Source organism: Podarcis bocagei (assembly GCF_964188305.1).
Source record: "Podarcis bocagei genome assembly, chromosome: 9".
Taxonomy (NCBI): Eukaryota; Metazoa; Chordata; class Lepidosauria; order Squamata; family Lacertidae; genus Podarcis; species Podarcis bocagei.
Genome location: NC_138134.1, coordinates 65,982,044 through 66,006,409, shown reverse-complemented (window position 1 = coordinate 66,006,409; position 24,366 = coordinate 65,982,044). Strand labels below are relative to the sequence as shown.

Sequence of the window (24,366 nt, the reverse complement as noted above, 5' to 3'; positions counted from 1 at the left end):
GGAGTTCCAGCAGATGAAGGGGAAAGGGCTGTTTCCCATTATGAAGAATAATTAACACATCAGTAAAGGTACACTGGGATGCAAAAGCAACTTGTATATGAAGAAGCACTTGCTTTCCATCCAGCTACTTGGCAGACAAAATTAATAGCTAGGAGATACAAATGACATGGGCGTGGAAAGGTCCATAGTGGCAGAGCACATTAATATGCATAACAGTGTGGTGTAGTGGTTAAGAGCAGTAGTCTCGTAATGTGGTGAACCGGGTTCGCGTCTCCGCTCCTCCACATGCAGCTGCTGGGTGACCTTGGGCTACGCACACTTCTCTGAAGTCTCTAAGCCTCACTCACCTCACAGAGTGTTTGTTGTGGGGGAGGAAGGGAAAGGAGATTGTTAGATTCCATAATTAAACTATGCACTATGTGAAGAAATCCAACCTTTTGTTTGCCCTGGATCTCGCCACATTCCCAACAATAACAAAAACTAAAAGACTCTTAACCTCTGGGTTCAAATCGTGGGTTCAAATCCTACGTTGGGTGAAAGATTCCTGCACTGCAGGGGGTTGAACTAGATGACCCTCATGGTCCCTTCTCACTTTACAAGTCTGATAATAATAATAATAATAATAATAATAATAATAATAATAATAATAACAACAACAACAACAACAACAACAATAATAATAATTTATTATTTATACCCCGCCCATCTGGCTGAGTTTCCCCAGCCACTCTGGGCGGCTCCCAATCAGTGTTAAAAACAATACAGCGTTACATATTAAAAACTTCCCTGAATAGGGCTGCCTTAAGATGTCTTCTGAATGTCAGGTAATTATTTATCTCTTTGACATCTGGTGGGAGGGCGTTCCACAGGGCAGGGGCCACTACCGAGAAGGCCCTCTGCCTGGTTCCCTGTAGCCTCACTTCTCACAATGAGGGAACCGCCAGAAGGCCCTCGGCGCTGGATCTCAGTGTCCGGGCTGAACGATGGGGGTGGAGACGCTCCTTCAGGTATACAGGACCGAGGCCGTTTAGGGCTTTAAAGGTCAGCACCAACACTTTGAATCGTGCTCGGAAACGATTTATTCTGTAATAAATGTTGCCAGGCTACAGCTCCCATCATCTCTAACCACTAGACATGCTACCTTGAACTGGAGGGAATGTTCCCCACCCATGCCCCATTCATGTGTTATGTCTGTGCCTAGTTGTCCACAGATGCTCAGTGGCCACAGCAAGAGGATTTGATTTCACTTACCTATTGTCAGAAAACCATCTTGGTCATGGACATACAAGCAGATTTTTCTACAGGGGAAGGTAAAACAATGCATTTTCCAGAAGACAGGCCAAGAAATGTTATAATTTAGAATCCCACCAGCTAAGATGTCAGAGTAATAGCTGAACATGAGAAGTGGTATGATTTACAGCTCACTCGAGAACTCTGAATCAATGAAAATAATGGGCAAGTTGGATAATATAATTATCTACCATGCCGTCTATGCCAAAAAGAGAGAGAGGGTTGGTTTCACCTCCCATTTTATTTAGAAAACATATGTTCCAGATTCAAGCATATGATGACGAACTGGCAACTGAAATCAGTCTTTGAAAAACCTGCTGGACTGGACAGAACAAACGGCAGCGAGTCTGCCATTCAAACAAATATAACCTCTGTCGTTCAGTAAAAGCCAAAAAAGCTTGGACAAGTGCAATAAAACCAAGCGTCATTTAGTCTCTCTTAGAAGTCATTAAATTTTATGTAAATTCTGCAAAAGGCCCCAACTGTGCCTTTGCCATGTGAGCAGATTGCTGATTGGTCTCATTACGAAGTCCTAGGGAGCACTTGGAGATCATCTCAGGCACATCTGCTTATGCCATAGACGTGGCTGGTCCACCGTTAGTGGAATGTGATTTGGGACATCTGATTCAGGTTCTTTAGCATCTCGTATTCTTAAAAGAGCATCTTTCTCATCTTTGTGGCAGCAGGGAGAAGCTTAAAAATGCAAAGACCATTTTCATTCCCACTGCACACCCATGTGAAGTGTAATGTACCTTAGAAATTGTAACAAGCCCATTTAAAAAAAAACAAAAACCAACAACCAAAAAAATCAATCCACTTAAGTTCTGTGAATGAGCACTGAAAGATGATTGGGATTGACAACAGCTCCACTCAATTATACTAGCAAGATGGCCATCAAATAGGTGGAATTTGTGGGGTGGGGGTGGGAGGAAACCAGTGATGTGCAAACTCCCTGTGGCCCAAATAGCATCACCATCAAACAATCGGGGGGGGGGGGATGAGGTTGCATTGTTTTGACAGTTCTAAACTTGCTCGTAATGCTTTTGCACACATGTGTCTTTGCCCTGCTTCTTGGGAATTGTTGCCTGCAGAGGTAGGCAACCATGCAATCTTCCCTTTCTTTCTTTCCGTGGATGCTGACCGTCGCCGTACCAGGCTGCTTGCATATGCTCCATATTTACAAACATGGAGCCCCATGTGGAGAAGGAGTAAGTGGAGCTAGCATGTCCCCTGACAGCAGGCAGAGCCATCTGCCAGATGGGTGACGACTGCTGCTTTTGAGGAGGCCCCTGTTGCTGCAGTTCGGCACTTTATTCCTAATCCTCCCTCCAAGAGGAGAAGCACTCATTTGAAACTCACAGTCAGCCAGCTTCCATTGCATCCTCCACGTCACAATACCTTAGGGACAGTAGTGAATTAAAGATTGAGAACTCATCCAAGAAGCCTCTGGGTGTTCAGTTTCCACCCTCCTTCATCAGGACTTGGATTCATCAAAACAAAGGTCAATTAAAGATTTAGAGCAGGGGTAGCTCCAAGGGCCTGTTTTCCAGACCCCAAGCATTTCCCCCCCTGGGTCCCCAAACCTCTCCCAAAAATTGTCTGGAGAGTTTGTCATTCATGAGGATCCTACCCCATATAGTTGGGTTTGGGGTTGTTGTCTCTGCTCCCCTCCCATGTGTGTTTTCTTTCAGCAAGGTCACATTACCATGATTCATGCACCCTGCTATTTAAAGGTAAAGGACCCCTGGATGGTTAAGTCCAGTCAAAGGCGTCTATGGGGTTGTGGTGCTCATCTTGCTTTCAGGCCAAGGGAGCTGGTGTTTGTCCACAGACAGCTTTTCAGGTCATGTGGCCAGCTTCTGGTGCAACGGAACACTGTGACGTAAGCCAGAGCGCACAGAAACGCCGTTTACCTTCCCGACACATTGATCTAGCTGCACTGGCATGCTTTCGAACTGCTAGATTGGAAGGAGCTGGGACAGAGCTCATGCCATCCCAGGGATTCAAACCGCCAACCTTCTGATCGGCAAGCCCAAGAGGCTCAGTGGTTTAGACCACAGCGCCCCTATTTGCTCTAACGGCTGTGGGTAAGGGCGCTCCATCCTTTTCTGTAACTTACATTCCTACTTACAAGAATATCAAGTCACTTACTGCAGTTGGGAGAAATCAATGGAGACCAAGTAAACAACTTCTTCGCATGCACCGACAATGGCAGCTGCCTGGTCTGAGTGTTGGCCAGGCAGGTGCAAAGGCAAAAAAATGGGGAAAGGTCTTATTTTAAATTGTGAGTAATAATTTCAGGGCAAATGGCTCACCTCATGGTGTTGTATTGCAAATAGGGAAAATTCTTACCTGTTGTGTTGTGGTGGTCAGAGTGTCCCTGGGTGATATCAGGCCTGTCTCTCTCTGCCTGGCCCTACCTCACAGGGGTTTAGTGAGGGTGAAACCAGGATGGGAGGTTGAGAAGCTATGCATGTCACCATAACCTCCTTGGAAGAATGGCGGGATATAAATGTAATTTAGAAAAGTAAAAATGTTAATTTTACAAACCATGGAGGTGCAGGTCACTTTTGTGTCCAGGGCATCTGTCTACCAGCTCCACCTGGTACGCAGGCTGAGACCCTATCTGCCCGCAGACTGTCTCACCAGAGTGGTGCATGCTCTAGTTATCTCCCGCTTGGACTACTGCTCTACGTGGGGCTACCTTTGAAGGTGACTTGGAAACTGTAATTAATCCAGAATGCAACAGCTAGACTGGTGACTGGGAGTGGCCGCCGAGACCATATAACACCGGTCCTGAAAGATCTTCATTTGTTCCCAGTACATTTCCAAGCACAATTTAAAATGTTGGTGCTGACCTTTAAAGCCCTAAACGGCCTTGGTCCTGTATACCTGAAGGAGCGTCTCCACCCCCATCGTTCTGCCCGGACGCTGAGGTCCAGCTCCGAGGGCCTTCTGGTGGTTCCCTCGCTGTGTGAAGTGAGGTTACAGGGAACCAGGCAGAGGGCCTGTGGAATGCCCTCCCAGCAGATGTCAAGGCAATAAGCAACTATTTTACATTTAAAAGACAACTGAAGGCGGCCCTGTTTAGGGAAGTTTTTAATGTTTGATGCTGTATTGTTTTTAATATTCGGTTGGCAGCCACCCAGTTGGGCGGTGTATAAATAAATTATTATTATTATTATTATTATTATTATTATTATTATTATTATTATTATACATAAAGGAACATAGGAAACCAGGTAGTGTACCACTGAGCATCACCGGTAGAACTATAGCTAGAATGATAGGCAGGGAAGTTCACTATTTCATGCTATCAGTCCATGCACTAAGTGCTGCTCGACGTCATGCCTGGAGGTCATGTTTTCTTTTTTAAAAAGTTGCCGTTAGCCAAAGATGGAGAACCTGCGGCCCTCCAGATGTTGGACTCAAAAGACTATCCATTTCCAACCAATATCCAGAGATTCCGGGAGTTGTAGTCCAACATCTAGAAGCCACAAGTTTCCCATCCCTGCCCTAGGCTGTCAATGCCTGTGGCTGCTGTAATGTAACCCAAGCATAAGGGAAGGGGCTGCGGAAAAGGTTTCCTGGGCCAAGAAGGTCTGCAACCTGCAAGCAAGAGCCTATTTTCTGCTCAGAAGAACTGGGTTTGTCTGCAGCTGGAGCTCCAGTAAAAGCCCTATAAAGTGCATTACTAAATTAGCAATATTTACAACTTTCATGCATTCCTCTAATTTATTTATAGCACAAAATTCCTTCTGGTTCTTTCCCCCTTAAAGTCATGGGAGAGTAGATGTTGGCTCAGCCATAAGAGGAGGAAGAAATGGGTTATTTCCCCAACGGCCCCTCAGTGTTTAAAATAAATAGTAACTATAGTGGCTTAGATCCAACTACATTTTTTTAAGGAGGGAAAAACACACACACAGAGAGAGGGAGAGAGCAAGAGAGATTGCTATGCCCCAGCTTGTCAGTTCAGCAAATCAAGGCATTTCATTTGAGCTGAATGGCGATGTTTAGGTAAGCAAGACTCTGTGCTGGAGAAATATCTATGAAGAGACTGTCAGACCTATTAACATCAAGGTACCTTTATTTTATGTATTTATTGCCACTTAATCATATCAGGGAAGCTGTGATCAGGTTGAATTCTCATGCTGTTTTTCACCATCTCTCCTCGGTTTTATGAACGGCTATTCATGTTAGCTTCCTTATAGGCAGAAGACTTTTCTGTAGAATTGTGTGTGTGTTTGAAAGAGAGACAGAGTTGTGTGTGTGTTAAATGGGTGCCTGTTGGGTTTGGTTTTCATGCTGGATAAGCCTTGGGTGTGTGCAGAAATTGCACTCATCTGCAGGTGGTGAAAAAATTGACTTGCAAGTATGGTTGTCGCAAGACTTCTTTTTCTATCCTGCAGCATTCTTGAATCTGGGCAGGCATGCAAAGTTCATCTCTGTTAAGCCTGGATGTCTGGATGAACAACTGTGGACGCAGAATGGCTAAGCAGATGTATGAACTACTTGCTATGTTAATTCCTTAACAGTATGCATTACAGCTGCCCTTTATGTCATGCGTACCCTGAGACTCTGTTAAGGAGTTGTGCTTGAGAGACGATGATATGGGAATTCTAATTTGGCACACAGGTTCTGGCACTCACTGCAGCTTTGCAACACCTTGGCGTTGCCTTGCCTTTGCCATGTTTTCCCCAGCCCAGGCATGCTGTTCAAAGAACTTTTTAAAATTGGCATAAAGGTAAAGGTAAAGGGACCCCTGACCATTAGGTCCAGTCGTGACCCACTCTGGAGTTGCGGCGCTCATCTCGCTTTATTGGCTGAGGGAGCCGGTGTACAGCTTCTGGGTCATGTGGCCAGCATGACTAAGCCGCTTCTGGCAAACCAGAGCATCGCACGGAAACGCTGTTTACCTTCCCACCGGAGTGGTACCTATTTATCTACTTGTACTTTGACGTGCTTTCGAACTGCTAGGTCAGCAGGAGTAGGGACTGAGCAACGGGAACTCACCCCGTTGCGGGGATTCGAACCGCCGACCTTCTGATCGGCAAGTCCTAGGCTCTGTGGTTTAACCCACAGCGCTACCCATGTCCCAAAATCGGCATAGATCTCCATAAATTAGAACCATAGTTACATAGGGGAAGGAGAACCACCAGAGATGGCAATCCTCTAGAGCAAAATCGGGTGGTTCCATTTATCCCTCTTGCTGCCTACAGCTGCCATTTGCTCAGCTACCAGTTAACTTGCTCAGCTCCCACAAGAATTGATTATGTGCTCACTGCAAGGTTGTGTTTGTTTAGCCAGCAATGAAAATGTACAGAGCACTTTTGGCTGCAGTCATAACTTATATTGCACATATCACCTACTTGCTCTTACACTTATTTTACAAAGATCACACTCCCCAGAACACTGCTTTGTATTTCTGAGGGTGTATTTACAAATCGATTTCTAAAAGTGTTTTAATCCTCGCTTGCTTCATTTTCTCCAATTAAGTGCCATTTGAATTCAGTGCACTGAGTCAGAGAAAACTCTCTTTCCTCCTTTTTCTCATCTCTTTCTTTGCCCTTTGGAATTTTATATAATCATCTTAAATCCCAGAAGATACAGCTCAGTGCAGATTTCGTCCAAGGTTGCCACTAAGTACATGGTGTGTTTCTTTAGACCTAAAGGTGTGCCATCTGATGCCATTCTTTATTTGTTTTTTATGAGGTTGCAATGTGAACTTCCCAGCATCTGAATGCAAATTTGGCCACTGAGCTGTTGCCCACCTGTAACTCCATCCCACTCTATCATGCATGCTTCCTGAGCTTGTCGACAAGACTCCTGCTGGCAACTCACCTTGTTGCATATTGCAATAAATTTGCCCAAATAAACAATTCCCACTGGACTGCACACACACAATATTTTCTCATTTAAAGCAGCAATGGAGGGAGGAGAACTTTTCATTTATTTTAAACATGTACGCCTGGCAGTAGGTAACCTAAGGGGATGTTTGGTGCAGGCTGCACACACTCAGTGAATAGCACATGAATCATTAGGTCATCTTCTTTAGCCTGAGACATCCATTGATGACATTGTTTCATTAACTTGCCTGTAAGGCATTACAGGAACAATCAACAAGTCAGCTAGTGGACCACAAAAAGGATGCTCATAAAATAGATACTGCAGGTATGCCAGACAAGCGGGATTTTTCTCTCTCCAGTGTACAGCACAGTATTCTTTGGATTCCAGTACAGTGGTACCTCTGGATGCGAACAGGATCCGTTCTGGAGCCCCGTTCTCATCCTGAAGCGAACGTAAGATGCGACTGTGCGTCTGCACGTGCGCGGGTCATGTTTCGCTGCTTCTGCGCATGCACGTGACTTCATTTTGAGCGTCTGCGCATGTGCAAGTGGCAAAACCTGAAAATATTTAAGCTGAAGCATAATCATCCCAAGGTATGACTGTTTTCCCAGAGGCACCTTCTGCAATCACAGATGTGTCCCACAAGACAATGATGCAAAATATTTCTTTCTTTTTTTAATATACATTTTTATTAGTTTTTACATATATTTTCCAAACAAAAAACCTCTTGTAGTCCTACAAGCGTAGTCAGTTGGTTACAATTGTCTTTCAGATAACTCGTATATTTAATCTTTCAAGAATTTCTGGTCCCGCTGGTTTCAAATTCTCCCTGTCATCTTATACAATTCTTCATATTCCATCAATTTCATCTGCCATTCCTCTTCCATTGGTAGTTCTTTTTGCTTCCATTTCTGTGCCATGATGCAAAATATTTCATCCACATTTTTTTTTTTATGGTAGCCCTAATGTTGTTCAGCTCTCAATGAACTGCTATCCATTCTTCATCAGCCCTGTATACCTGAAGGAGTGTCTCCACCCGCATCGTTCTACCCGGACACTGAGGTCCAGCTCTGAGGGCCTTCTGGTGGTTCCCTCACTGCAAGAAGTGAGGTTACAGGGAACCAGGCAGAGGGCCTTCTCAGTAGTGGCACTGGTAGTGTTCTCAAAGCTACCAACATGAGTTTGACCAAACTGTGGGAGGCAGTGGAAGACAGGAGTGCCTGGCGTGCTCTGGTCCATGCGGTCACAAAGAGTCGGACACGACTAAACGACTAAACAAAAAGAACAACATTTGCTTTATTGCTTGTGTGTTTACTGCCCTGGGCTCCTTTGGGAGGAAAGGCAGGATTTAAATTTAATTATTAAGAATAATCATCATAAATGCATGTGCCTTTAAGCATACCTCTGTAATCACAGCCCATTAGGGATCATCCAAACTTACCTTTTACCTTTTGCCCTGCACTTTTTAGGCACAGATCTGTGCTTTTCTTTTTAAAAATAAATTTTATTAGAGTTTATAAAGAGAGATACAAAACTTAATACCAAATATCTATTTTATTCAAAATTAATCTAAAAAAAAAAAGGAGGAAAGGGAAAGAGAAAAAAGAAAAGAAGAGAGAAAAACAAGGGGGGAAAAGAGAGAAAATGATTTTTGTTAAGGGAGGCAGAACCTCAGTTTGCTGTGTATTTTTATTTATTGTTATTGATGGGGGGGCAGCTGCCCCCCCCCGCCCTCCCTCTTGGCTACGCCTATGGAAAACTATAAGAAGTAAAGAGCAGGTTTTCACAGTGAAAATACCAGGGCAAAAAAAGAGAAAGACGTGCAGGCCTGTACCTAGAAACACAGCACAAAAGGAAGGCTGGATGAGGCCTTAGAGTACCCAGGTGTCTGCAAGCACAAATTTACCAAACACAGCACGCATGCAAGCATAATGTGAACGGCTGCCCTAGTTTTGTGGTTTGTTTTTATGGTTTGTGAAGGAAATTCATTTCCTCCGCCTGCCTCCCCTGTTCCCTGACTCAAGGGACCATCAATAAAGATCAACTTGCCTTATTATGACCAATCCTCTTCAGCACCTTGATTCCCCCCCCCCCCATGCAAAGTAGCACTTGGCTGTCCATTTTCACCTGTTTATCTTTCAGCACCATCAGAGCTGAAAAACAGGGGGGAAGCCAGCTGCTTTTATAGCAACTGGAGAGCAATGGAACATGCATTTATGGCACCCACACTTCACTGAGCCAGCGGCTAAGCAGTCATTAGCAACAGTGTTTTCTTTCCAGTGCCATCCTTCTATCGTGCAAGCGGAAATGTTGAAGGTGAAGGTTTGCTCATTGGGATTTGGCAGCATCGCTTCTGCTCACTTCAAAATAGTGATTTTTCATGATTACGGTCGCACAAAAATGAAGCTTTGCACACCCTTTTCATGGAAGAAAGGGGCCTGAACGACCAATAGCAGAGTCAACTGAAAGCTCCAGTTGCTACATAAAAGCCAATGGGGGCGGGGGGGGGGAAGACTGTTATTCCCCCACCGCCCAATTTCTTTTTCTTTTATTTCAAGATTCAAAGTTACAGGTTATTACTCAACAGTTATAATCCTCATTCTGCAATACTAATGACTTCCGGCTCACCCATCCTCAATGTTTATAATCACAATTGCATCTTACAATTTCATCATATACAGCTTCATCCTCTTTAACAGGTTTCTCAATATATTCTGCTGTATTTTTCTTAAACTTCAAACTGTGGGGGAGGTTGTATTTCCTGAGAATGCTCAGGGGACTGAATCTATCCCAGCACCTACTTCTGTCCTATTATCATAGTACCATTGAGAGTGTCTTAACCTACAGTATATTATTGTGGTATGGGAGCAGCTCTGAAACGGATAAAAAAGCTTTACAGAGAACAATTAAAATTGCCCAGAATGTTATTGGGCTCCGACTACCAACCCTGGATGAGATCTTCACGTCTCGCATTTTGAAGAAGTCACATAATATCCTGAGAGATCCCACCCACCCTGCTCACAACTTCTTTGAACTATTGCCTTCGGGCAGAAGATATAGGACAATGAAAACACGAACCACACGCCTTCTGAATAGTTTCTATCCAAGAGCTCTGACTGCACTAAATAATGATCTCAGGGCCAGTTGCAAGGTTTAGCAAGCAGAGAGTAGGAAGGAATGAGATAGGTTTTAGGTTATGTTTTAGGTTTTAGGTTATGTTATGCCTTAATAGGTTATGTTATATTCTGGATTTTATGTTTTTATAGATTATGTTTGAATAGGATGAGAGTGTCGGAGATACGTGCAAATGTATATGTGAACCCGGTCTTTGGGTGGGTGTTTGATTTTCGTTGTTGTGTATACTGTGTATATACGGACAATGACAATAAATTTATCTAATCTAATCTAATCTAATCTAATCTAATCTAATCTGTGGACTATGCATATGGGCAATTATTTTTTAAATAGACCAGCAAAGGTTTCCAGTCCTCCTTGAAAAATTCTAGATTTGTGTCTCTTATCAGAGCTGTCAGTTTTGTCATCTTTCTGTATATCCCATGATTCATTTATTTTAAAATGCCAAATAAAAGCCCAAACTGCATGATTGCAGTTAATGTGCATGGTGGGTTTTTTCTTATATAAATAGCAGCCATCGGGGATCCTGAGTAGTACTGGGACTACAGGGAGCAGAGAGGGAAAATTTAAGCCTTCTTTATCCGCATGCAGTGATTCCAGTGAAAATCATCTTCCTAAGCTGCTGTTTGTATTCTCTCCTAATAAATATAAGCAGCTGGCAGAAGTGGGGTTTTTTGTTGGGGCTGTAGCAGGGGAGAAAGGGTTAAGCTCTTCTTCTCCATCTCCTGAGGTCCCGAAGTTGCTCAGGATCCTTTTGTTACTGCTAGTTGCATAACAAAAGCCATATATTAATATCAAATCTAGTCTGGCACAGATATGCATTTCAAAGTAAAAAGGGAAAAGAAGCCAGACCATAGCTCCATCTGGTATGCAGGCTGAGACCCTACCTGCCCGCAGAGTGTCTCGCCAGAGTGGTGCATGCTCTAGTTATCTCCTGCTTCGACTACTGCAATGCGCTCTACGTGGGGCTACCTTTGAAGGTGACCTGGAAACTACTACTAATCCAGAATGCAGCAGCTAGACTGGTGACTGGGAGTGGCGGCCAAGACCATATAACACCTGTCTTGAAAGACCTACACTGGCTCCCAGTACATTTCCGAGCACAATTCAAAGTGTTGGTGCTGACCTTTAAAGCCCTAAATGGCCTCGGTCCAGTATGCCTGAAGGAGGGTCTCCACCCCCATCATTCTGCCTGGACATTGAGGTCCATTGCTGAGGACCTTCTGGTGGTTCTCTCACTGCGAGAAGCCAAGTTACAGGGAACCAGGCAGAGGGCCTTCTCGGTAGTGGCACCCGCCCTGTGGAATGCCCTCCCACCAGATGTCAAAGAGAACAACAAGTGCCAGACATTTAGAAGACATCTGAAGGGAAGCTTTTAATGTTTAATAGGTTATTGTATTTTAATATTCTGTTGGAAGCTGCCCAGAGTGGCTGGGGAAGCCCAGCCAGATGGGTGGGGTATAAATAATAATAATAATAATTATTAAACCGAATCAGGCAGATCCGTGCAGGATCCCTGCTTCTGTGGAATAAAGAAATGCAGGTACATTGGCTCTGTCTGTCTGTTCCACACTGTGTTTCACCTTGCAAATATTTACCTACAAACAGATTCATAGAAATCATAGAAACATAAAGTTGGAAGGGTCACCTACACCAATCCTCTGCATTACAGGAATCTCAACACACAGTCTCCCATCCAATTTGAAATCATACCAGACCCTGTTTAGCTTTGCAAATGTGCTAGTAGTTTTCATGCTTCACCACTAGAATTCCTGTATGCTTGATGTCTAGATTTGGGTTATAAACTGGGATGGTGGTGGAAGGGGTTATCCTCCACAGAAGACGTGGGAAACGTTTTCCCTTGTTTTGGGAAATTCTCAATATAAATTAATGGAAATTTCAACCAGTGTGTAAATAACGTTCATGCAATGCAATTAGGACCAGTATTTGGACAATTATATTTTTCACTTGAACAAGCAACCTGTGTCCATCTGGAGCCTGGCACTAATTCAGAGTTTCTTCCACGTAAGCCACTTCTCCACTGGCTCAAAATTCATTGGCTATCCTTCCATTCATGTTCTGTTTTGGAGAGATCGCTTCCATTTGCACACAGAAAGACAGCTGCAGAGCTTTAGTAATAGTTAAAAGGGAGCGGGGTTTTTTTGTGAGCGCTGCTAGCAGTGTCCGAGTTTGCAGACTGGCGAGCAGCAGGCACCCCAGATGGCGGGAATTGAAATCGTTTGAGCACTAAAAGTACTGTAAAGTGGAATTTTCACACACTGCAGTAATTCCCATATTTTTCATGGCTGGAAGCTGTTGCTTTTGCTGAAAAATAAACAGAATCGTTCAGGGGTTGAGGAGCTTTACACCGTGTATCAAGGCTGGCCCGAGAATTTTTGCTGCCCGAAGTGAAGAACAAGATGGCCCCTCCCCTGTTCCAGGTACGAAACCCAAGCAGCCTGCCAACTGAATCTTACTTCAGTCAACAATGGTAACAACACAGTGGCCTACACAGCATTTGTTTTTTTAATAATTTTTATTAAGTTTTACATTTTGTATTCAACACAATCATCATCACAAGAAAAGAGAAATCCCAATCTCCCCTGACTTTCCTCAACTTCCTCTTCTGGTTCTTTAAATATTGTTTCTTCTGCTTATTTTATACTACCTTAATTTGTAGTCTTTTAACTATATCTTATTACACTCATAGCATTCATATTTTCCATATTACTTACTGTATTTTTCGCTCCATAGGGCGCACCCGAGCTTCCCCCGACCCCAGCCCCCAGAACAGGCTGCTATCCACAAGCCTTGGGAGCCTGAAGGCTTGCGGATAGCTGCCTGAAGCCCGGGGAGCGCAGCGGGAATTGGCGCTGCACTCCCCGGGCTTCAGTCTTCAGGCTGCTATCTGCAAGCCTTCGGAGCCTGGTGGGAACTCCCGCCGTGCTCAGAAGGCTTGTGGATAACTGCCCAAAGCCCGGGAGTGCAGCGCTGCACTCCCTGGGCTGCAGGCTGCAGGCTGCAGGCTGCATCCGGGAACTCCCGCCGGGCTCAGAAGGCTTGCGGATAGCGGCCTGCAGCCTGGTGAGCAAGAGGGATCGGTGCGCACCGACCCCTCTCACTCTCCAGGCTTCAGCAAAAGCCTGCATTCACTCCATAGGACGCACTCACATTTCCCCTTCATTTTTGGAGGGGGGAAAGTGTGTCCTATAGAGCGAAAAAATGGTACCTTTTATATTTGTTTTCTTAATTGTGTTTAGTCAAACCCTGCTAGTGAATCTACTTCTTTACAGTGTTTCTGTAGATACATCATAAACGATTCCCGATAATTTTTTTGAAATCTCTATTGTCTTTGTCTCTAAGTTTTCCAGTGAGCTTCGCCATTTCAGCATACTGTATTCCATCAGTTTTCCTTGCCATTCTTCTTTCGTTGGTATCTTGTCATCTTTCCATTTTGGGGCTGGTAATATCCTAGCCACTGTTGTAGCATACATGAATAGTTTCTTCCACTCTTTGGGCAGGTCTTGGCCTGTAATGCCTAGCAAAACAGCTTCTGGTCTTTTAACAAAAGTGATCTTAAACATTTTCCATTTCATTTCATTGTAAATCATTTCCCAATAGCTTTTGATTACGATTCCACCACATGTGATAAAACATGCCTTCTTTCTCTTTACACTTCCAACACTTATTGGAGTGGCCTACACAGCATTTGGGGGCAGCAGGATAGCTTAGGAAGTGCACACCCAGCTCTGTCTACTTACAGCCCCTCAGAATCTGCTGCCTGAGGCACGGGCGTCTTACCCATAGAGGCTAGTGGCGCGGGGCGCCAAGTTCTGGAGGGCACCAGGGAAGAGGTGGAGGCTGGATGCAGTGCCTCCCAGCATCAGCTTGCTGCCCTCGCCCGCCTCTGCCATGCAGCGCTGAAGCAGCGGCACGCCGGGAGCCTCCATCTGTTGTGGCCACCGCGGCACGAAGCGGCCAGCTGAGCTGGGAGGTGCCACGTCCAGCCTCCGCCTCTTCACCGCCAGAGGAGGCACCCTCGAGCCGCTGCCTGCCTCCTCCAGCCCCGCTGGCAGTGCCATCCTCCCTAAAAAACTCTGGGGGGCGCCGGAGGGAGCTTTGCACCACAGCGCCAGATATGCTTAAGACAGCCCTGGCCTGAGGCAGCCACCTCACTCTGGCTAGTGACTGAATGTGAGTGTAAATGTGTACAACAAAGCTTCAGACCACTTTCTAGCTACCTGATACAGTGGTACCTCTGGTTGCGAACGGGATCCATTCCAGAGGCCCATTCGCAACATGAAAAGAACGCAACCTGCAGTGGCATGTCTGCACACGCACGGGTTGCGATTCGTCGCTTCTGTGCATGCTAATGATGTCATTTTGTGCGTCTGCGCATGCACATGCGCGAGCGGTGAAACCCGGAAGTAACCCTTTCCAGTACTTCTGGGTTGTCGTGGGACATAACCTGAAAGAGCATAACATGAAGCGGACGTAACATGAGGTATGACTGTATGCATGCATCTGTGTGGTAAAATGGCCCCAGTCTTGAATGGTGCAGAGTCTAGAACCAGGCAGAGGACCTTCTCGGTAGTGGCGCCCGCCCTGTGGAACACCCTCCCATCAGATGTCAAAGAGATAAATAACTACCTGACATTCAGAATACATCTTAAAGCAGCCCTGTTCAGGGAAGTTTTTAGTGTGTGACATCTTAGTGTATTTTTGGTCTTTGTGGAAGCCGCCCCGAGTGGCTGGGGAAACCCAGCCAGATGGGTGGGGTACAAATAATAAATTATTGTTGTTGTTGTTGTTGTTGTTGTTGTTGTTGTTATTTCTCACTTACCAAGTCTATTTTGATACCTCCCCAGTTATTTTTGAATACCGTCTTTCAATCCAAAGGGCTCTAACGTGGTGAAGAGCTTCATGCCCAATGAGCGCTTGCTAACAAAGCTCACATCCACACCATTCATTTAAAGAACATGACTTCCCTCAAGGAATCTTGGGAACTGCAGTTTACCCATCACAGCAAGTTCCATCTGTAAGGGAATGGGAAAATGCAATCTGGCATTGTATGCTAATGTGCAAGGTATCTTTATTACAAAAGGTAATAAGGTACTGGAAACATGAAAAAAGATTCACGAATACATTTCATATTTGAATGGAAAACCCTCTGGAATAATTTAGCAAGAGTTTGTATTTTGATTTTTAAAAATATTATAATTGTTACAAATACTCTTCAATTGAATTGTAACCTGGTTTCTGTATTTCTGTCTTATTTCTGTAAAATAAGATAGTAAAAAGATTGTTCTCACTGATCCCCATTCCACACATGTAAGAGGTTTTTTTTAAAAAGGGAGAATTTTAAAAGTGGATATGTAACTGTATGAAATAGACTTCAGTACCAAAACAAGGCCATTCCTTTCTTTAAAAACACAAAGAAATAAACCTATAAAATATACCCAGCTATACACAGTGGCAAATATGTTTTCTATATCAGCTTTGAAGGCATTGTTTGATATCTGCTCAGCAAAAGGGATCAATTAATTTGAGCTGCTGTGAGTAGTTACAGAAGTCATCATATAGCCTTCATATCTTGAAAGGCTAAATGAAGATGCCATTGATGTGAGAACTCGAAAGCCTGGATTTCATGCTGAACATGAAGAAAAGGGCTTTTAAAACTAACTGTTAAATATACACCAAATAGAAGTGACATATTCAATTCTTAGCTTTGAATTTCATATGGAGATTATCAGCCCTACAGAAAAGGCTATGTGGCTTGTTATTTGAATGTCTTAATTCACAATCTCACATTTTTCAAATTCCGCCTTCCTATTTCCCAGTTTCCAGCTCTTGTAATTTCCCCTACATTGAGCCTTCATATATCACAATAATCATAACAGAAACAGGGTCTCCTTGTTCACAGAGTGGGCAGCAGGCTTCTAAAAGCAGAAAATATCAGGCAAGGGAAGAATCTATCTTCCCACTACTCATTCTCCAGCTTGTTTGTTTATTACTTTAACCATGTGATCAAGTGGACATCCAAATCCCTTTGAGTCTGATTCCAGAGCAAATGAAAGTCTTGAATGGCAAAGGACACCAGCACTGACTTTAAAAGCAAATGTTCAACGCTCTTGTGCACATAAATGTGATGGCCTAAGGTTCAAAACTATCAATCAAAACAAAGACCTGAGGGCACTGAAGAGGGGAAGTCTATGTACAGGAATTGCCTCTAAATGAACCATGGAGAGGCAGAGGAATCCATGTGAGGAGAACCCTAGGATGTGTCCACATACATGGCTTGGTCACTCTGCCCTCCTCTTCTGACCATCTCCAGACTTTTGACCAAACGGTTTAAGCACCACAAATTTCCCCCTTGACATGCCTGCAGCCTGTATGAAACCCCAGTTGGCTCCTGACTTCTGCTGCAGCAACATCTGAGTCTGCTGCTCTTCAGTGCCTGTATCCAGCCTGAATTCTCTCAGTGCCATTGAGAGCTGACCATGGTCCTGTAGACACCCCAAGGAACAGCACAATAAAATTAAAAATCTGTTGAAGTCTGTGGAGGCAACATAACTGTTTGACCATTCCTTGGTTCTCATAATTTTACGGATTATTTATTTTCCCCCTACCAATTTATATATCACATAGCACCATGATTACTAAGCAGTGTACAATGAGGTTACCAAAGAGATGCAAACGTAAAATCAGTTAAAATTAAGCATAAAATGACTGATTATTATTTTTTAAGTCATCACCAATTGCCTGAAGTTCAACAGAGAGGGGGCCTGTTTGATCTCAGCTGGGAAGGAGTTCCACAGATTTGAGCCCACAATACTGAGCACAGGTCCTGGTGGATGCAAGGTGTGAAATCGGACCCATTGGAGAACACTAACAGCAACCCCCCCCCCAAGAACTCCCTTTGATTGGGCAGGGATACAATGAATTAAGTGGTCCTTAGTATCTGGACACAAGTTGCTAAGGGTCTTGTAAATTAATGCAATAACCTTGAATTTGGCCCAGCACTAAATGGACATTAAGGATGTCTTCTTTAAACAACAGTTCATAATGAGAAGAACTCTACTAAAAATAATAGTTCAAAAGTCACAAAACGATACTGAGCAGGGAAAGAGGAGATTGACAAAGAAATAACTCCCCTCCGCCTTCCTTCATTGGCAGCTTCCAACAGATCTCATTCCCTCCTGTGAAGATAGGGAAGTAGCCATTCCATTCTCAGAAGGTGCCTTCTGGCTCTAGCACATAAAGTCCTAGAACATTCATGGTTGAAGCTTCCAGATCTAGAACATAAGAAGAACCCGCTAGATCAGGCCAATGGCACTTCTAGTTCAGCATCCTGTTCTCACAGCGGCCAACCAGATGTCTGTGAGAAACCAGGGAGCAGCACCTACACACAAGAGCCCTCTTCCTTCCTGTGGTTTCCAGCAACTGGTATTCAGAAGCATTGCTTGCTTCAGCTGTGGGGGCAGAGCAGAGCCACCATGGCTGGTAACAACTGATATAGCCATCTCCTCCATGAATCTGTCCAATCCTCTTTTAAAGCCTTCCAAGTTGGTGGCAATCACTGTCACCTGGGGGAACGAGTTCCATCGTTCAGCTATTTGCTGCAGAATGATAGGCACGAATCTGAATGTGTTCGGTGACTTTCAACCAGTTACGCTGTATACTTGTTCAGACGGGAATTCACACGGGATCAGAGGGACCATTGCTAGGAAGTTGTACGCCATCCATTTGAAGGTGTACCCATGCGGATGCCTACATAGAAAGCTCTGATGGCATGGAAGGATTTAGTGCCTTCCAGTGATCCAGCCATTTTTCAAGCTATTGTTTGAAAAACAGTAAATCAGCAATGGAGAATTATCAGCTCAGTGGCCCATATTTCTTCAGAAGACAGGAGGGTGTTGTGCTTTTAATGCCAATAATTTGAAACAAATAGTTTGTAGTCTGACCTGAAAAGTGTGTTGGGGGTTGTTGTCCTTTTTTACTGTGGGAAGAGGAAACGTTCTCTTTCTATCCTCTTTCGATGCTGCATATTAACCTAATCTCATTTCCTGGTTGGCCAGATCCATTGTCTGCAAGCAGCAGCTATGGAAATCTAAATGTATGTGTGTTTCTAATCTCCCCCCACCCCACTCTCCCCACTATGGATGTTTTGTTAGCCTTTGTACTTGTTTGTAGTCTGCTTAAATTGGGTGTCAGATTCCAGCTGGAAGCCAGGCTGCTTGTTGCCATTATGGCTAATTGGGCATTCATAAGCAGGGAAAAGATACACCCCATTTGCATCTAAATTTTATTAGTATCCTACTGTTTGGCTCCTCTTTTGGGGGAGGCGATGGCTATTTGTCAATGTCTGCTTCCTTACATTTGGCGCTTCCCCAATATATATTTTTTTCTTTGGAAGAGTCACAATTGGATAGCTCTGTCGCTGCTGTTGTTTTTCCCCCAAGTGCTTTTACATAGTTTAAAAATTTATGTCCGGGAGAAGAGCCAAAGACCTTTTACAATTAATGCTACACTGGTGCAAATTTTAATCAGAGGGAAGACACGTCAGAAAGGCGGGCAGCCAAGGGACACTCTTTGTTCCTTCCCAGGCTTTATGTAGCCCATTGGCCTTATAAAAATAAGCAATCAGGAAAATCGAGACTTTCCTGATTGCTTATGATTTAAATGGCAATCCTTCAACGATAAGGTCCACCCTTGCCCAACGAAAAAGGAATGGTAAGGTAAGACAAGGACTTTGGGCTTGGGTGGTCTGGCTTGGTGATTGAAGCCTGGGCAATTTTAGAGACCAGAACAAATTGTAGGGCGATGGGCTGGGGTCAAATAATAAATCAAAGGAGCAGCTGTAGAAATATAATTTAGGAGTTGCTCCAAGGTCAAAGCTGAAGAGGGCAGTTCATAGGAGAAGGCAGTTTCTATCAGGGTTTGTTGGATATTTATCAGAATAACTCTTGGGCAGAAGATTCCTTCATTGCAGGGCGTTGGAATAGATGATTTTCATGGTCCCTTCCAATTCTACAATTCCATGATATTCATTCATTCATTCATTCATTCATTCATTCATTCATTATTTTACATTTTCAATAAGACTGAAGTACTGAGTTGGGATGAGCTCTTTTTAAATGACTCCCCAATGCTCTGGAGCTGGTGCTTACCTCTCCTGCAATCTCAAAAGAAACCTTATTTAGATGGTGTTAATACCTCCTACCTTCCAAAAGCCATCTTCTTTTGTTTTGTTTTGTTTCCCCATTGATTTCTATAAAGACTCAGATAGACTTCTGCTGCGTGTGAATTTCCATTCCAAATGGCATGACATTTGCAGATATTCTGCTATCTCCAGAGCATCACACCTGCCAGATTTCACATAGAAAGAGCAAAAGGGTCCCTGTTTTATATGCAATTAAAATAGGCATCCAGACGCAACCTGACTGCTGTTGAAACTAAAGAGCGCTTTCTTGCATGTCATGTTCGCTGCTCTGCAGTTTCTCTTCCCATGTTTGAAGTGCTGCATATAGTAAATGTGAAGAGGTTTTTGGGGTGCAGGTGTTTGCGATGGTAGTGGCAGTAGTTATCATGATAATAAAATATTTCAGAATGTCATTTTCTGGCACTCTTTGGGAGAAGTGTTATTTGATATGGACATTTCTTATCTCCCTTTGCATACATCCTGATTGCTTGGTTGTGAAATTGAATCTTCTTTGTGATGATTTTTTACAGATGCAAATGTTGTTTCCATCTTCAAAAAAAAAAGGGGGGGGAGAGAAGACCCAGGTCTGACATTGACACCAGGAAAGATTCTAGATCATATAATTAAACAGCCAGTTTGGGAGCACTTAGAAAAGGATCTTATGATTACTAAGACCTGGCATAGGTTTCTCAAAAACAAGTCATGCCAGATGAATCTCATTTCTTTTTTTTTTTACGGAGTTACAAGCTTGGAGGATGGGGGAATGCTGTGGACATGGTGTATCTTGATTTCAGTAAGGCTTTTGACAAGGTCCCCTATGGTATTCTTGTGGAGTAGCTGGTAAAATGTAGGCTTGACAATGTTACAGTGAGGTGGATTTGTAGCTGGTTGACTGACTGAGTGCTCTCTTATGGTTCCTCACCATCCTGGAAAAAAGAATGGAAAGTAGAATGTTGCACGGTTCTGTTGTGACGCCGTTGTGGTTCAACAACTTTATAAATGACTTAGGTAAAGGAACCCTGACCATTAGGTCCAGTCGTGTCTGACTCTGGGGTTGCTGCGCTCATCTCGCTTTACCGGCCAAGGGAGCCGGCGTACAGCTTCCGGGACATGTGGCCAGTATGACTAAGCCACTTCTGGCGAACCAGAGCAGCGCACGGAAACGCCGTTTACCTTCCCACCAGAGCGGTACCTATTTATCTGCTTGCACTTTGACGTGCTTTCGAACTGCTAGGTTGGCAGGAGCAGGGACCAAGCAACGGGAGCTCACCCCATCGCAGGGATTTGAACCGCCGACCTTCTGATCAGCAAGTCCTAGGCTCTGTGGTTTAACCCACAGCGTCACCCGCATCCCATAAATGACTTGGATGAAGGCAAATCAAATTTGCAGATGACACCAAACTGGGGTAGCTAATATTTCAGAATAGATAATTTAGATTCAGGACAACCCTAATAGATAGGAGAACTGGACCAAAACTGACAATAGGAATTGCATAGTAAAAATGTGAGTTTCTACACTTAGGTCAGAAAAAACAGATGAACAAACATAGGATGGGAGATACCTGACTTGCCAGTAGTACAAGAGTTTTATCTAGGAGTTTTAGGAGACCACAAGCTCCACAAGCTTAACTTGAGACAACAGTCTGATGCAGCCGCAAAAAAGCTAATGCAATTCTAGGCTGCATCAGCAGAAATATAGCGTCCAGATCAAGGAAAGTAACAGTACCACTCAATTCTACCTTGGTCCGATCATATTTGGAGTAGCATGTCCAGTTCTGGGTACCAGAATTGAAGAAGGATATTGCTAAGCTGCAGGGGCGCCAACTTATAAAAAATATTGGGGGAGCCCGCGAAAGCTCATGAATAATAAATAAGCTCATGAATATGCAGATAAAGTGGCGCCGCCTCCTCGTGAGCGAATAGGGGAGAGCGTGCTGCGCCTATTAATCAGCTCCGAAGGAAATTGGGTGGAGCTTTTGCTCGGGAGGGAGGGCAGGAGTCATGCAGCCCGACCCTGTGCATTTTGGGCTGGGGGAGGGGCGGCGGTGGCGCTCTGCTGGAGGGGCGCCCGAGATTATTGGGGGGGCAGAGCCCCCCCAAACGAATTTTTGAGGGGGCTCGGGCCCCCTCAGGCCCCATGGAGTCGGCGCCTATGCTAAGCTGGAACATGGGCAGAGCAGGACCCTCGTAGGGCAACCAAGATGATCAAGGGTCTGGAATCCAAGACTTATGAGGAACGGTTGAGAAAGCTGGGTACATTTAGCATGGGAAAGAGAAATCTGAGAGAAGATGTGATAGCCATTTTCAAATATCAAAAGAGCTGGCATATGGAAGATGGAGCATGCTTGTTTTCTCCTGCTCTGGAGGGCAGGACCTGAACCAATGGCTTCAAGTTACAAGAAAGGATATTCCGGCTAAACATCTGTAAGAACTGACAGTAAGAGCTGTTAGACAGTGGAATGGCAGTTGTGGACTCTCCTTCCTTGGAGGTTGGTTGCTTCCAACTCTACAATTCTATGATTCTAGATAGAAAAATGATGTGGTTGCAAAATGGCACAGTTAATGAGCGACAACAATATGTATGAATTATGCTAACTATATTGCTGGCAGTTTTGTGTACGAATTTGGCATCATTACTGCGATGGGCGGCGGCAGTGGGGCTTTGTGTACCAAGATCAAACTGCCTTTCTTTCCCAAAGATACTGAGATAGGAACCTTGATAAATTTAACCCCATGATGAAAAACTTCAGCGTTACAAAATATGCAGTTAAAATCACAATCAAGGGCAGTACATCCTGCCTAATGTTCAGCTCTAACCTATTGTTTTATTTTTAGGTTAGTTTATGGGTTCTAATAATGAGAAATAAGTGTGCTTTTCATATATATATGAAGTACTAAATCTGAGACAAATCCTTAGTTGCAGATAAATCAGAAATATCTCATACATAGCCCTTTCCCCACTGGAAAGAAATTGTCTTTCTTCTTCCTCTTCTTCCAGAAGTGTTAGTTTGCCAGAAGCCATGTAGAAAAAAATTGCATACTTCCCTACCAATCTGTAAAATAAATTCTGGGATTTATTTGACTGTGTCTTCTGTTTATCACTGTGAATTATCACCACCCAAAACTCTAGTCCTGGAAATAACACTTTAATACATATTAATACGTTGTAAATCTATGTCACCCACTAGAAGATGCTTCCTAAAATTTATTTTCATTTTAAAATAGTGGTTCGATTTGTCAGATGTATGGATAATTTGACCGTGTCATTTCTGCCCTTGCAAGAAGAGTCTAGGTACCAAATACTTTTATGCAAGACTGGGACTGGAGAAATCTGGGAAGTGTAATACTGTTTTTTATTATTTAAAAGCATATATAATATATTTTTTTATACAGCTGTACACTTTTTAGCTGCAATCCTGTACACAGTTACCTGAGACTAAGTCCCATTGACATCAATATGACTGATTTCTGAGTAGACAAGTATAGTATTAGATTCACATTCTATCACATTAATTGCATGAGATATCTCAGGCAAAGTAATAAACTCAAATGAATATTGTCAGTTAAAACATTACCTACGATGTATTTCTTCCTTGCTATCTTGCTAAGTTTTTCTAGGTAGGACAGAGGTAAGATGGATGGTTTGGCAATTGTTTGTAGTGTTGCATTCTTAAACTGGCTTTCTTCCTGAAGCGCGGAAGTTGCATTTTAGTGTGAATTTGCTTCGTAAAACATTACAAAATGGCTGCTGTGGGGGCATGGCATGACGCAAAATGTCCGCCATATCTAAAGGGCAGAAAAAGAGACAGAACTACAAAATGGTGCCAACATGCCCACTATCAGTGGAATAAAGGCCACCACCACACTTGCGTATAGAGCACAACTCTTTGCACCTCTCCTCTGTTCAGAATCGAAGGGAGAGTGGGTGATCAGTCCTGGCATCCAATGAAATGTGGGCACATTTAGCGGGAGGCAGGCATGATAATTGTAGAAGAGGCCAAGCCAGTGTAAGCAGGAACTGAGCAGAAAGAGCAAAGAATCTCTTTTTACACTGTGATCTTTTTAGGGGATATTTTCTGAGGTCCTTTGCAGGCAGTGCAGGAGGTAATGATGGGCACACTGGTACACATGGGTGCCACACTGGCAATCTCCCAAGCCAACGGGGAGCTTGTAAGGGGCTGAACCATACTGTCCACCTCTCCCAACTGAATGTCAACTGTGGCATGACCACTGAGCATGCTCAGTCCTCAGTCTTGTTTGTCCTCAGCTGTCAACTTTCCCCTTTTTTAAAGGGAAATTCCCTTACTCCGAATAGGATTCCTCGCAAGAAAAGGGAAAAGTTGAGAGCTATGCCTCAGTCCTGTTCTGTTGGTACTCTGTGTTTGCCATTAGAGGAAGTGATATGATGAAGGCCTGCATTTAGATTGCTGTGTATGTATGTGAAAGGAAAAGTGTATTACCAATAACTTCATAAGCAACTTCTTCCCATTAGTTTTCTTTTTCTTTTTTTAAAAAGTTTATTTCATGAAGCAAGATAAAATGGATGAGGTGATTATCACAGCAGGGGGACGAAAACTGGCTGTAGTCAAGGAACCCATAGAAACATATGGTACTTTTAATTCACATCAGCTTTAATTACTTCTTGATTATATCACATACATTACCCAAAGAAATTGCTGTATAATACTGCCCGGCGAGTGGATTTTCTCCACAAAAGGAACTGTGATCTCTGAATCAAAAGTGGTGTAGCTGAGAGAATGATACACCAACTCCACATCTCTTTGATGATTAAATTATAAGCAAGAGTCCTAGACAGTTCTCATATCAAGTGCCGTATGTTTGGGCCAGAGCCCAGAATACCAGATATTGTTTGGGCTATCAATTGGGAACAC

At 43.7% G+C, this 24,366-nt stretch overlaps 1 protein-coding gene across 4 annotated transcripts in view; it reads left to right on the top strand.

Moving 5' to 3' along the window:
* ARHGAP24 (Rho GTPase activating protein 24) overlaps positions 1-24,366 on the top strand; it is a 461,665-nt gene that overhangs the window by 261,214 nt on the left and 176,085 nt on the right. Inside the window, exon 1 of one of the 4 annotated variants that reach the window (XM_081207053.1) lies at positions 5,230-5,370. The exons of the other annotated variants lie outside the window; for them this stretch is intronic. The gene's annotated coding sequence lies outside the window, so the exon portion shown is untranslated. Of the gene's footprint in view, positions 1-5,229; positions 5,371-24,366 lie in introns of those variants that run through there. 4 annotated transcript variants of the gene reach the window in all.